Raw genomic sequence first — 16343 nt, forward strand, 5'->3', positions numbered from 1 at the left:
GAAAAGCTTGATAAGCTGGCCGACAGGGGTAATGCTCGAAAATTCTACGAACAAATGCGGCGGCTTACAGAAGGTTTCAAAACCGGAGCATACTCTTGTAGAACCCCCAAAGGTGATCTAGTCACCGATGCCCAGAGCATAGTTAAATTATGGAGGGAACACTTCTCCAGCCTGCTGAATGGCAGTGAACGCACAACGCCAGGAGAAGGAGAACCCGATTCCCCAATCGATGACGATGGAGCAGACGTTCCGTTGCCCGACCATGCAGAAGTTCGAATAGCAATTACCCGCCTGAAGAACAACAAAGCGGCGGGAGCCGATGGATTACCGGCCGAGCTATTCAAACACGGCGGCGAAGAACTGATAAGGAGCATGCATCAGCTTCTTTGTAAAATATGGTCGGACGAAAGCATGCCCAACGATTGGAATTTAAGTGTGCTCTGCCCAATCCATAAAAAAGGAGACCCCACAATTTGCGCCAACTACCGTGGGATTAGCCCCCTCAACATCGCATATAATGTTCTATCGAGCGTATTGTGTGAAAGATTAAAGCCCACCGTCAACAAACTGATTGGACCTTATCAGTGTGGCTTCAGACCTGGAAAATCAACAACCGACCAGATATTCACCATGCGCTTAATCATGGAAAAGACCCGTGAAAAAAAAATCGACACACACCACCTCTTTGTCGATTTCAAAGCTGCTTTCGACAGCACGAAAAGGAGCTGCCTTTATGGCGCGATGTCTGAATTTGGTATACCTGCAAAACTAATACGGCTGTGTAAGCTGACGTTGAGCAACACCAAAAGCTCCGTCAGAATCGGGAAGGACCTCTCCGAGCCGTTCGATACCAAACGAGGTTTCAGACAAGGCGATTCCCTATCGTGTGACTTTTTCAACCTGCTTCTGAAGAAAATAGTTCGAGCTGCAGAACTTAATAGAGAAGGTACCATCTTTTATAAGAGTGTACAGCTGCTGGCGTATGCCGATGATATTGATATCATCGGCCTCAACACCCGCGCCGCTAGTTATGCTTTCTCCAGGCTGGACAAGGAAGAACAGAAAATGGGTCTGGCAGTGAACGAGGGCGAGACGAAATATCTCCTGTCATCAAACAAACAGTCGTCGCACTCGCGACTTGGCTCTCACGTCCCTGTTGACAGTCATAACTTTGAAGTCGTAAATAATTTTGTCTATTTAGGAACCAGTATTAACACCACCAACAATTTCAGCCTGGAAATCCAACGCAGGATTGCTCTTGCCAACAGGTGCTACTTCGGACTGAGTAGGCAATTGAAAAGTAAAGTCCTCTCTCGACGAACAAAAGCTAAACTCTATAAGTCGCTCATAATTCCCGTCCTGCTGTATGGTGCAGAGGCTTGGACGATGACAGCAACCGATGAGTCGACGTTAAGAGTTTTCGAGAGAAAAATTCTGCGAAAGATTTATGGTCCTTTGCGCATTGGCCACGGCGAATATCGCATTCGGTGGAACGATGATCTGTACGAGATATACGACGACATTGACATAGTTCAGCGAATTAAAATTAATGAAGGTCATTCAAATAGACTTCAATTACTTTACATTTAAAGCTCGGAAAATCTGTAATAAATTCCAATTCTTCTGTACAACTATAAATTTTATTACGGCTCGTTATTAATGTCTTATAAACGTTTTGGAATTGTAAAAAATCGTTATCATTGGACATAAATATAGTTTTATTATTTTTAGCAAATAAGTTGAAATTATTTCGTTCTTATATTCTAAAGCTAGATCTTTGTATATTATAATGATAAAGTTATTTGAAAAAACTTTTGATATTTTAATTAAATCTTTAAAATCTCTAATTAACTCAATTTATTTTTGAATACATATAATGGTCGTTCTTTTATTTAAATGAAGCTTTAAAAATCTTCATCGGGGGGATAAATAGTGTCTATATTAGACTCAAATTCTTCACTAAAGAGACACTCTCCGGTTTTAATACAAAAAAGAGCGTCTGCCACACGATTTTCTTTACCTGATTGTAAGTCGAAATCATTAAGCCGAAGTTTCCATCTTTGAAATTTTGAGTTTGGTTCCCTTAAGTTATGACCTATGGTTTCTATTTATTAGAATTTTTTTGCCATATAAAGAAGGTCTAAAATATTTTGTAGCCCAGACCATGGCTAAAAGTTCTTTCTCAGTAGTTGAACAGTGCAATTCATGTTCATGAGTGTGGGACTAGCAAAACAAATGGGATGTTCTTGTTGACCTAATACTGCCTCTAATGCTACATTTGATGCATCAGTCGTTAGTGGAAATATCTTTTCATTATTTTAGTATGCCAGAATCGGATCGTTTGCAATTAAAATTTTTATAGCGTCTTAGCTTCCACGAATTTCTCATTTGAGCTACTTATTGTATTATCATTTTTAAGACTGTTAGTCAAGGGTTTTGCTATTTGTGAAAAATTACGGATAAATCGACGTTAAGACCCCTCTAAATCAACAAATTTGTTTATTTCGTTTTCCGTTTTCGGAACGGGATAGTTTAAAATTGCTTTGATTTAATTAGGATTGGGTTTAACTATTCTGACATTATGATATGACCCAGAAACTCGGTTTCTCTTTTGAAAAACTCGCTTGTATCCATCCGAATTTTTAGATTTACTTCGCTTAATTTAAATAATAGATTTTTAAGCATTTCTTTTATTTGCTTGTTTACTTCCAATTTATGAGTTTCAGGATACCTATAAGATTTTACATAGATTGGATCTTTGTGAACAGTTTTGATTATATGTAAGTGTATCCTCTTCTTTATAAAATATGTTTTCAAACATAGTTAAAAAATTTTCTAATTTAATTCCTCCGAGTTTATTATTTGTTTGTAAAATCCCGTTGCCTGCGAGCAACAAGGTTCTCTTTTATATAAATTATTTTTAGGCACTAGTGCGCTTTATTCAGGCTAACTAGGCAGGCTTCAGAACTAAACTCTAAAACATTCTTACTCTTAAGTCTAAGCCTAAGCCGTCCTGACTGCCGCTGCCGTCGTCGCTGCTGTCGTCGCTGTCGTTGCTATGTTTTGTCAGATGCAGTGTCAGCGAATCCCACGATACGTCGACTTGCGTGTGGTGTAAGTCGTCGCTTGTTTGCGTATCGTTTGTTGTTGCTTGTCGTTGGATCATAACTGGGGCCGTTGGGCATGGATTGGGGTGGTGTTAATGTTCAGCATTGCCTGAAGCGGATATTAGGCAGACAATGCTGACTTGGTATTTTGTTGGTTTGCGTTTCGAGTTAACTCCTCCCTTCCTAAGTGGGAATCGTCCACGATTCGCTCGGTGACCTCTCTTACTAAGACATTCATTGCCTTTTTCGCGGTGTGTTTTTTATATTTGCTTAGAGCAAGTCGCAAGATTACTAGGATAGAGATTGATGCTATCGTTACTATAAAAGCAATGTTGTTGAGTTGACTTCTCCTCGAAGAGCGCTTAATATGGTTGAAATTTTCCGCATTCATTTCATGCAGATGGTTCAAACTCAAATGTCTCTATATGTCCTAAAAGATTGACTCTTTGAGCTGTTGGAGTGCCAGGAGTGCGAGTAGGGGTATGATGTCGATTGTGGTACTCGGTCCCATTTACCTTTACTAACTGATCGAAAGTCAAAAGGTAAGTACCGCTGACGGTTCTGCTATCTCCTTTTTCAACCTCTATCGTTGCTGTGGCATTGTTGATAATGACAATGCCGTCATCGATTTCTTTGATGCCCTTATCATGATTGGTAGTAGTTGAACAATTTGCTACAGCACCTGTGAATAGTTGCTGACAACAAGTAGGGGTTGTTTGCTTCTTGCAAAAGTTGCAAAAGTTGATTTTTCACATTTAACAGCATACGCTTCGTTTCCGCACTCAGCGATGGTATTAGTATCCCCAAAGTGTAGGACTCGTCCTTCGTGAGGCACGGCGAATAAACTATATTTCTTACAAACAATTTGAGGGATTGGATACTTAACTACAAAGGTACAAATTATTCTTGCCTTTGTAAATCCTTAATGCTAGACATTCCTATTATTTCTATTGTAGTTATGTTAGTCGAGTGCTCATTGATAATATTATTGATATCACTATTATCTAATATTATTGGGTTCACTAGGTTCAACTTAGCTAGGGCTATTGAGATTGTGATTGATTGCAGTTCGAGGATTATTACTCTATTTCTTGCAAGTATTGTTTCGTAAAGATGACCTGTGTCTATTGCTTCCTTTCTTGTTGAGTTTATAATTGTGTTTATAGTTTGCGTGATTTCCAAGATTTTTTGCTGAATATGCGTATTAATTTCGTACTGTCTGTTATTAGAGTCAATGAGCATATCCTGTCTTAGTTGTAGTCTTTGGAAATCGTCAAAGTCAGGGGTGCCGGCGATGATTTTTAATGCAGTACCTAAAAAGTTTAAGCTTCGAGCCTGTGGATGGTGAATGTCAACAGTTCGAAGTAAAGTCTCGATGTATTTTACGTCTGCTTCTGCTATTTTCTTCATGTGTGTCAATGGGAAAAGGTCCATAAATCCTGCCGTCTCGTCGTTCAATGTTGCATATAGTGTCAAGTTGGTAAAGTGCGTCAAATAACCGTAATGTTCCCATACTATTGCGTTTCCGTCCAAAATTGGAATGTAGTTGGAGTTGGTGTAGTCAGTAAGCTTTTGTCGTCAATAGGAATGTCGATATTATCCTGTAATTTAAAATACAAGACTTAAAGTAATAAAGTGATTAATTAAGGTGGACGAAGGTTGTCGCTTGTGGACCCTCCTCCCCTTTATAAGAACGGTGGTGCCCTAGGTCCTGTTCGACTACTTCTTCTGTAAATAGTATTGAGAGTTTATTGCCTAGCCTTCGATTAACTTTCACTAGGACCAACGTTATACGTCATTCTGACGACCCTTATTATGGTATTCGCGATCACTGGCCTGTGCTTTTTCGATACGATTTCGAACTAGTTCCGTAATGTTAGCTGAGCTGGGATGAAGGATGTCCATTGGTTTTTCGTGGGTTTACTGAATGAATTGTCTTATTATATTCTATGGTGGCAAGCAAATCAAGTCAACAGTGTCATCGAGATTCCTTTCTAGTTTTAGACACCTAGCTATTTCAGTTAAGGTACTGTGAAAACGCTCCCACTTGCCCGTTTGAGGTGCTATGCAGTGGAGGGGCGTTGGCGATTTTCACATTGTTGTAATTTAGCAAAGTTGATTTTATAGCATTTTGAGTTAAGTGACTTTTCGTTGTCTGATGTATATAGTTTTAACGTTTGGAAAAATGTTTATTAGCTGTAGTATAGGTGGTTTTACGTCTATGATGGTTCTAGACGCGATTTTCTGCACTATAGCAAATTTGAAAACTTATCGACGCAAGTTAGAAAATATTTCTGGTCCGTGGAGAAAATATCGACGTGTAATATTTCACCAGGATTACATGGAACCGGTGTTGCCGCAATAACATGCTTCTTTGGATGTCTAATGTATTTAGACTTTGAACATATTCGGCAATTTGCTACTATTTCCCTTGCCTTTTTATCCATCTTCGGGAAAAAATAGTCAGCCAAGATCTGCTTTACATTTTCTTGCGCTGCCCTATGAGCTCTGTTGTGTTCAGCAAATACAATATCTTGTTGATCACTCTCGCTGAAGATGTCCGAAACCATCTTTTCGGTATGACGGAATCTTACGTTGGGGTGAAGTTCTACCAGTCGGTGTTGAATTTTTGCCAACACTGGTAGGCTGCAATGTATTGCGTTAACTACGCCATCATTAATGACTTTTTGCAGAGTTTTTAGTAAAGACTCTACGTCGCAAAATGAAATTACATGTCTGCTTTTTGAACCAAATATTATAAAGGTCTGTTTTGACTGGCTTTCGCTTTCTTGAAGAATTATCTGGTTTCTATAGCAATTTACGGGCTTATCCACCGTCTCTATAGTGTAGGTCAGTGACTCCTCACTGTGCATGGTGGCGCAGTCGGAGCTTGCCTCCATTTCAATTCCTACCATATTCATGTGCTGTCTGGACAACGCGTCAGCGACATGGTTTTCCTTTCCTGGTTTATAGAAAATTTTTGCGTTGAAGCTTTCTATTAGAGACTTCCATCGTTTGATTTTTGCGTTCGGGTTTTTATCAGAAACCGCAAACGTCAGAGGCTGGTGGTCAGTGTAGATATTTAACTGGTTAACACCGTACAGGTAGTTCCTCAAAGTGTTAAGAGCCCATACGATCGCCAAGAGTTCTCTTTCATTTGTTGCCAAATGCTCTTCTCTATCTCTAAGTGTTCTTGAGATCATGGTAATGGGTTTTTCTCTTGTGAAAGGACGGCCCCAAACCCCTTGAGGATGCATCGGTTGTTAAGTCAAAATGGTTTAGTGAAGTCGGGATAAGCTAACGTGACATCTTCTGATGCCAGAATTTCTCTAAGTTTATTAAATGCATCTATACCTTCTGGTGCTAGTTGAATTTTAATTTTTTTGGATTGTGTGGCACTTACTTTGCCATTTTCTCCCTTTAGCATATCAGTCAGAGGTTTTGCAAGGCTGGCAAAATCTTTAATGAAACATCGATAGTAACTAGCCAATCCAAGAAAGGAACGTAGTCCTCGAAGAGTGGTTGGCTGCTCATAACATTTGATTCCATTGACTTTATCGGGGCTTGTTTTCACACCTCCCCTTGAGACAACAAATCCTAGGTATTCTACCTCGGTCTTGAAGAATTTCGATTTTTCGGCGGATATTCTCATATTTGCCTCATAGAGACTCCGCAACACCCATTCGATATCTTTCAAATGGTCTTCTGCCGTTTTTGAATAGACAATTACGTCGTCGACGTAAACGTGGCAGGTTTTGCCAATTTTCTCCCTGAGGACATCATCGATTGCTCTCTGGAAGATGCTTGGGGCGTTTCTTAGCCCAAAAGGTAAACGACAAAATTCATATTTACCGTTGTTCACGGAGAAAGCGGTTTTCTCCCTGTCTCTTTCTGCTAACTCGATCTGGTGAAACCCAGATTTTAGGTCGAGGGTGGTAAAATATTGTGCACCTCTTAAGTTTGACAAGATTACCATTGCGTTTGGCATAGGGTATTTATCTTCGATTGTGACCTCATTCAGTTTCCTGAAATCAATCACAAGACGTTTCTTCTTATTTCCCGTTTGATCTACTCCCTTCTTATCAACGACCCAAATTGGGTTATTGTCGAATGATACCATTGACGAGAAGTTCAGCCACTTCGTTGTTTACAAAGTCGGCTACACCCATAGGATATGGGTAAAGTCTCGAGTAGACCGGTTCATCGGTTTTTGTTCTGATTGTACCAATTATATTAGTGTTGAAGGGTAGTGACTCGTTAGGGTCAGCAAACGCCTTATTTATACTTTTGATAATTTCACAAAATTGCTCACGAACTGAAGATGGAATTTCTTCACTTTTTATGTTGATAAAGTTTACATTTTTACATTCATGGAACAAGAGCTTTTCAGTTCCAGAATCGTGCTTTATTGTACCCGTACTGAGGTCTATTTGGGCGTTTACCAGATTGAGCAAATCGAGCCCAATTATGCCGTCGAATGTTGTTATATTTGGTAGTATAAAGAAATCTGCAGTTACGCCAAACATCTTAATTCTACACTTTTGTGTTACAGGACTATTGCCATGCAAAGACTTTACTATAAATGGTGTGGACGCTGGAATTATATTTTTTAGCTCAGGTATTGGTTTGATGTAATTTTTCGAAGCTCCTGTGTCCACTAATAATTTAATTTTTTTGCCTCGATAACCTACTCTTCGCTCAATCCACGGGAGTAGGGACTTCCCCCTAAAAAATTCAATTGCTCCTCCTCGAGATCTTCAGCTTCATCTTCGGCTTCCTGATTATAAGTTGCCTCACTAACCTTTTCTTGATTTAAGGTATTAATGCGTTGCATCTTTGGTACAGTAACCCTATCTGAATCTGCCTGTCGTTTTCCCTGCTTCCCTACGCCAATTTACATTTTGTCTTAGTCTTGAAACCGATGGGTCAACGTCCATGGGGGTCACTTGTTCCTGCTTGTTAGTCCTAGTATCATTTCTTCTGTGCTGTTTATTTGCAAAATGCGGATTTTTTTGTTGCTGTTGCATCTTTTTCTCCGAGTTATTGTTTATTCCTAGTTTATATTGGTCTTCAATAGACGTTGCGAAATTTGAAGCAAATAAGTACCTTTCCCTATTTGACTCCACCTCCTGGGCTAATGCCAGAGCGCTAGGTAGGTCTTTAGGGCGAGAGGCAAATAGAAGGTCACATAAAGGTCTTTTAAGGCCTGATATAAAAACTCTTAAAGCGTCCGCTCTATATTTTTCGCAAATTGATTCTGATACTTGACCCTCATGGGTCATTATGGTTTTATTCGTGAGGAGAGTTAATATTTTCTCCACCTCGTCGAAATATCGAAGCACAGATAGGTTACCCTGTCGTAAGGTGGATAATTGTTGTTCGATTAAATATATCGGTCGTTTGTCTGCGTACGTAAAGTCTAGTCTCGCGATTATTGCGTCGAAATTTTAAACAGTGTTGAAGGATGCCAAAATGGCATCAGCAGAAGCTTTTATTTTATTTCTAATTATACCAACTGCTTGGTAGTGTCTAGAACTTCCCTCGTAACTTCTGAAAACTTCGTAAGATGTATGGGCAGCTTGTCGCCAGGACACATATGTACTGATTTGCCCGTCAAATTCTGGTAATGATTTTACCAGATCAAGGGGTTCGTCACACCTTACGTTCGGTAATATTTTTACCGGTCGGTATATTTTTGGCGTTTGACGAGTGGTCAATGTAGTCATTTGCTCCGTTAATCGTTGGAGCTTAACTTCGAAAGTCTGTCTTTGTTGTTCAAGAGCGCTTGAGACGGCTGCTTGAACCACTGCGGTTACCTGATTTGAATCCATTTTACTGGTCACCTGTAGTTTAATAATTCTTTCTAAGAGGTTTTCTAATTCTGAGTCACTCATAGACTTGGAAATTAAAATTGAATAGACTTGTAACCGTTCCTATAGTCGAATCAATCAATCACACTCTTTTGTTGACATGGCTAGATAATTTCAGTTATTTATTACAATTTTCTTCACAAATTCTGTTTCTAAACAGAATGTTTTTGAGAAAAGATTACACTGTTTCTTTTTTATTAAACTCTGGAAAATTTGTTTCACAAAATTTTATGATTAGCTCCTTATTTTCTAAAATAAATTCTTTTCCGTCTATTTTGAAAACTTAGTTTTAATTCAGAAGAAATTATGTTTTTATTTTAATGAGCACTCTACTTACAATACTCGAAACATGTTTTTTATTATAAACTGCTTTCTGATGAATCCTCGGATCCTTGGAGTCCTTGTAGGATACGTTTTTAAAGATTGTAGCTATTCTCTGTGAGTCCTTGGGTCCTTTGAAGTCATTAAAGACACTCCACCGCAAAATACCTTGGTGATTTTTACTTTCTGGAGAATTCTTCGTATCTTCTTTACCCGGTTGGGCGCCAATTATTTTTAGGCACAAGTGCGCTTTATTCAGGCTCGATCAGAACTAAACTCTAAAACATTCTTACTCTTAAGTCTAAGCCTAAGCCGTCCTCACTGCCGCTGTCGTTGCTATGTTTTGTCAGATGCAGTGTCAGCGAATCCCACGATACGTCGACTTGCGTGTGGTGTAAGTCGTCGCTTGTTTGCGTTATATTTGTGCGGCGTCAGCGGATCCCACGGCTACGGTAGCTTGTGCGTATCGTTTGTTGTTGCTTGTCGTTGGATCATAACTCGGGCCGTTGGTCATGGATTGGGGTGGTGTTAATGTTCAGCATTGCCTGAAGCGGATATTAGGCAGACAATGCTGACTTGGTATTTTGGTGGTTTGCGTTTCGAGTTAACTTATACAAGTATGTGTATATTCGAATTTAGCCTTCAGTCTGAAATAAACTGTACGACGTTTGGACCCAGGCGAGTTTAAAAAAAAATCGTGTAGACTAAAACTTGATTATTGTACGTGGAAGCGGCTGATTAATTACAAACAAGTGTATTAAATTCAATAAAAATAGAAAACTATAAATTAGAATTGTGAAAAAAATAATAACTTAAAGTGACCAAATGAAATTTAGCTTTAGAAGGCAACATGAATTATGTTATGCATTCGATTGAGACGCTGGATGGCACCAATTACAGCGCGAGTTATGGTTTGGAAAATAAAAGAGCTTCGGCCTTTTTTTAACAACCGTCTTTATTAAAGTGAATCTTAAGACTGACTAACTTTTCATTTCTTATTAGTTTACATACTCCTTATTCTAATGCTAACTGTACTGACATTCTTTGTTAGTTCGCTGCTAATATTAAGATTAACTGTTTTATCGTTCCATATTAAATTGTTTACTTATATATATTTATGTATATATATATTTTTCATATACATATATGCGTATATACATATATATATTTATGTTTTTAGTTGAGTTGGCGTTTGCATACCCGAAATACGCTCACTCTCTTATTCCACAACTAAGCCTAATGTAGAACCTAATTTTATGTTAGTACGCTATTAAGCATTTACTATGTACATTAGGGTGTCCGTTATTTACCAAATTGATTATTTTTGACGATACGCCCCCTAAACTTTTAGTTTTCCATCTAAAAAACAATATCAGACCATAAAAAGCCCTTAATTTTCGTAATAAACCTTGCCCCAAACACGATACATTTCCCATTTGAATAACATGGGATTTTGACACTTTTTACGAATATTTTTTTTCTGTGGAACTGTGGAATATGTATAGTGCTTAAACAAAAGAAACGTTGTTTTATATTAATATTAATATAAATTATGATAGGTAATTATTGTTTTATATTTTTACAATTTTATTTTCAACAATGGTAAGTATATATTTATTAAAATTGAGACGATCGATGGGAATATAGGTTATATACATATAACCGGAATTAAAAAAAAATTTATATATATTTTTTTTATCTTCTTTTAAAAGATGTATATTGTGCATTACACTGAAGGGGATAGATTTTTGTTTTAAAATGGGCTAATTGTCGTTAGAGTTTCTATTGTGATTGTTGTCATTTGCAAATTTAAAAGGACGTTTAATATTTGAGGTATGTACGCTTTCTAGATTTCTTTTAATAAATTTTGGTTCTTCTTTGTGTCTTACGCTTTTGCAATTTCGAATGAAACCTTCTTTCCTTTTTTCTAAGCAATTTTCCTTTCTTGTGTTATGTTTAGAAATGATCTTCAATTTTGCTTCTTCTAACCGATTTTTAATTATGCTATGATTAACTTTGTTGTTTTGAACATCTAAAGGAGTAGCTTTCATTGTGGTATGAAATGCATTGTTATAAAGTTTTACAGCTTTACACATTTGAATGGTAATTGGAACTTTTTCTTCTAAATTTAGGGTTCTTATACGTTCGGTAAGAGTATTATTTATTCTCTCTACATCTGAATTTCCCGTATGGCTATGTGGTTTAGTGGCATGAAATTCTATATTTTCAGTATTTAAAAATTTCCGGATTGATTTTGAATTAAATTCATTATCGAAAACAAACTTTTTTATATGGCCTTTAAATGACAAAAATTCATTAATTTTATCTATGATCGTTTGACTATTTCTATCGGGTAAATGGAAATAAATAACATGTTTTGAAAATTTATCGATGAATATTATAAATGACTGTTTAATGTTAACATATGTAAGTATCTGTATGAACAATTTCATTAACTGTATTTGGTGTTTCGGTAATTTGAAATTTAGCTTTGATCGGATTTCTATCATATTTTCCACCATTACATATGTCGCAATTATTTATTATTTCATGGATTTTAATTTTTAGTTCTGGATGATATACTTTATGCTTCATTCCCTCGTAAGTTGGAATAATGCCTGAATGTCCTACTTCGATTTTATGGAAAAACGATATTTGTCTCTTTAGTTCGTATTCATCTTCGATGTCTTTGGCAAAGTTTGTACAATTTACAAAAGAAATATTTTGATTGTTTGCAAAAGAATTTAAAAGTATTTGTTCCACTTCATTATATTTTTTTTCATTAAGTTCAAAATATATAGCGATCTTTCCTTTTTCAAAATGTTTATTTACAATATTAATAACGTTGTGAGAGTTAATATCTCTTATATCGATAAAAATGCGTTTGTTTTTGAAAATATTTTCTACTTCTTTTTCTTTTGCTTCGACTAAAATTAATTACTGTTTGAAACGATTTACGACTGTATTGAGAATGTTAAAATGATTATAAAGATTTTCTTCATGAGAATGGCTAGTTTGGACTTCTATTGAAAGCATTGTTTGGTCTTGTTGTTCACCAGCGTTTATATCTTTTATTTGCAACATTTTGTTAAGGGTCATTCCCAAATTTTCGGAATTCACCATGTTTATTTCATCACTGTTAATTCGACTTAGAAAATCTGCTATTTTATTTTCTTTACCGGTTATATAATCGATTTTTGCATCGTACTCTCCTAATTGTACCAGCCAACGTTGAAGTCTTGGATTTATATCCTTACCAGAATGTTTCTTTTGTAGCCATTTAAGTGGTTGATGATCTATTTTTAGATCGAATTCTCTTCCTTACAAGTTCTGTAGTATTTTACTGACCACACTATTGCTAATAGTTCCTTTTCGATAGTTGAGTAGTCTTTCTCGTGAGTATTTAATGTGCGTGAAGCATATGAAATTGGATGGTCATCTTGTGTGAGAACTGCGCCAATAGCAAAGTTGCTAGCGTCTGCAGTTAATTTAAATCTTTTTGTAAAAATTGGATACCTTAAAATGGGGGGATTTGTAATAATATTTTTTTAAATTTTCGAAAACGGTTATATAACTTGGGTTATTAACGTTAATTTTTGCATCTTTTTTTAGATACGCGACCATAGGATAAGCTATTTTAGAATAGCCTTTTATAAATTTCCTGTAAAAGACGGTAATGCCTAAAAAAGATTTTATTTGCTTTTGAGAAATTGGTAACTTTAATTTTTGGATAACTCTAACTTTGTTTGGATTTGTTTTGTTCTTTCAGGAGTTAGTATATGACCTAGAAAGTCTGTTTCTTTCTTTAAAAAACTGCATTTTTCTAAACGTATTTTCAATTTTGCTTATTTTAGTTTTGTAAAAATTTTCCGCATATTATTTATATGTTCTGACAAAGAAGTACTAAAAATCAAAATGTCGTCTAAGTATACAACACATATCTTGTTTATAAAATCTCGAAGTACTGAGTTCGTAAGACGTTGGAATGCCGATGGAGCATTTTTAAGACCGTATGGCATTCTAAAGAATTCGTAATGTCCTAACGGAGTAGAAAACGCTGTTTTCTTCCTGTCGTATTGTGCTCTTTCTAGTTTATCCATGATACCATCGATATTAGGTATCGGGAATTTATCGCTAATAGTAGTTTCATTTAATCTCCTGTAATGACGACGATTCGGACTATCCACAAAGGGCTGTTGTAAGCAGAGTTGCTTTCTCTAATTATATTATGTTCTAACATTTATTTTATTTGTTTTCTATTTCTAATTCATGAACTTGTGGATACCTATAAATTTTCGAATAAATGGGTCTATCGTTTGTTGTAATAATTTGATGTTTGATGTCATGCGTAAAAGAAAGTTTATCTCCTTCTTTGAAAAATAATTTGTTAAATTCTTATATAAGATCTTTTATTGATTGCTTTCTTCGCTATTTAAATGATTCAAGTTTAAGTTTTTCATATCACTGAATTCGAGTGTGCAAATTTCCGTTTTTTCATAAGGAATTCGTTGATCAAAATGAATTATGTTTCCTAATATATTAATAAATGTGTTTTCTACATCAATTTTAGCTTTAAAAGGAATAAGAAAATTTTGTCCTATAATAGCTTCGTATTTGTTGCTGTTAAAATCTATTACTTTCCATAATAAAGTACCTAAGACGATAAATTCTTTCGGAAAAGGTGTTACAATTTTATTTCGTTAATTTCGTTGATGGTTCCATAGCATAACGGTTTAGAAAGTTTTCCTTCTGAAAACTTTCGAATAGGGCGTTTGGTTTTATGATGCTAGTTGTTGAACCTGTATCTATTGGGCATTTAATTCTGTGATTTCCTATTGTTACTGTTATTATGGGGAGTTAAGGGTTTGAGGCGGTGTTAAAAAATGTACTTCTTTTTCTTCACCATTGCCAATTTCCATCAAATTTGAATTATTGGACAAACGACTTGTACTTGGATTGTAATCGACGCTCATATGAGAGCTTTTAGTTTGTCTCGGTAAATTTGTATTTATTTGTAGAATTGTTGTACCCGTAATCGTAATTATTCCGATTGTTGTAATTGTTACGATTAAAATTTGTATTACGTATGTAATTGTTATTGTTCCCGCTTTGTTGCTTATTGTCGTTTGTTGGTTTGGTTTGCCCATTGTCTGAAATTTTATTATGTTCGTAAGATCTATAATTTTTTTTGAAACCTTCATAATTTGTTCTGTTTTTATCGACATACTTTCGATGTCTATAATTTATCGCTCTTTTGTCATGCAGCAATTTTAATTTTGAATATTTTACAATTATATCATTTAGTGTTTCCGTTTCGGTTATATGTGCCCTTATAGGCCCATCAATTTTCTCTAACAGTATATCAACAAGGCCCCTATCTACATTTTCAGGTTTGTAAATGCTCGGTTTTAAAGGGTCAAATATGTATATTTCATTTATGTCTGCCTTTCATTTTTCAAAAATTATAAATAATTCATTAAGATTACTTACTTTGACCGTCCTACAAAAATTGAATACCTCTGCGTATGTCTTCCTCGGACGAGATCCTTGTAGAATTTGGATGAGCTCCTGGTCTGTGCCGCAGAGAGAAATGTTGGTTTCGACTGCTTTAATAAATGCTTTTGGATTGTGATGGTCGTCTATTGGCTTCATTCTCCGGAATTGGTCCATGATGTCCCTTGGTGGCATGTGAAATCTGTAGAATTGTTGGTTCATTTGTCGTTGTAGTAGATGTTGAGCATGTTGTTGTTGCATTTCTTGTTGTTGAGTTTGTAGCAATTCTTCTTGCCTTGCGATAACCCTTTCCAGCTCGGCGATGGTTTGGTTTAGATTCTCCATTGTAGTAGTAATTGTAAATAAGTCGTTTTAATTGTGGTTTGAAGATGTGGTCCGCGGAGTATTTTTTTTGGACCAGTTGTGGAAAAGTAAAGATGTATTCTCCTTTTAATTAGAAAACTTCTTATCGTTCTAGAAACTTTTTTATTTGTATTCTGTTTCTATTTCTGGATGCACATGAACTTAATTATTTCTAGGCCGCTGTCCTTTTTATTATTCGCGTAACTGTATATATAGCATTTGCTTTTAGAAATTTTTCATTAGTTTTTTATTTTTATTAGCTTCCATTTTTTTTCTGTTTTCAATATTTTCGCTATAACCAGTATTACTTGGCGTGTTTTGTTTTATTTTGGTGGTTAAATTCGGTTATCCGTAACATGTGAATATTTTTTGTTTAAACTGTGAATTGGTTTTGTTGGTTCCGCAAAAATATTTGTTTTTAACTTGCTGTTTTTTTTTTGTGGCGTTTCACAAAACGGTTTTAAAAAATGTAGTTGCTATTTCCGAAACTGTGCTTATATATACATATATGCATATTTTTCACTGTAGCTTTCGTTTTCTTTTTTTTTGGAAATTTAAATTCGATTTTCACCAAAAAAAATGTTTTTTTATGATTTTTCACTGTAGCTTTCATTTTTTATAGATTTTTGTACTATTTTCGCGCTCACTTTTTTTAGTAAAATGTATACTTTAGTATTTATTTTAAACTTTTTGCAATTTTGTTTCGTTTTTTTATAAGATTTTTTTACTATTTTCGCACTTTCTATTTATTTTAAACTTTTTGCACTTTTGTTTAGTTTTTTATAGAATTTTTTACTATTTACGCACTTTCTTTTCTTTGTAAAATGTCTATTTAAGTATATATTTTAAACTTTTTTCAACTTTGTTTCGTTTTTTATAGAATTTTTTACTATTTTCGCCCTTTCTACTTATTTTAAACTTTTTTCACTTTTGTTTCGTTTTTTATAGAATTTTTTACTATTTTCGCACTTTCTATTTATTTTAAACTTTTTACTTATTTTCGGCAATGCGTTTGTTCGATTTCTTTGATCTTTTGATCAAAGTTAAGCCGACTGCGCCAGTTATGGTTTAGAAAATAAAAGAGCTTCGGCCTTTTTTTAACAACCGTCTTTATTAAAGTGAATCTTAAAACTAACTAACTTTTCATTTCTTATTAGTTTACATACTCCTTATTCTAATGCTAACTGTA

This window comes from Bactrocera tryoni, unplaced genomic scaffold, assembly GCF_016617805.1.
Source record: "Bactrocera tryoni isolate S06 unplaced genomic scaffold, CSIRO_BtryS06_freeze2 scaffold_25, whole genome shotgun sequence".
Classification (NCBI taxonomy): Eukaryota; Metazoa; Arthropoda; class Insecta; order Diptera; family Tephritidae; genus Bactrocera; species Bactrocera tryoni.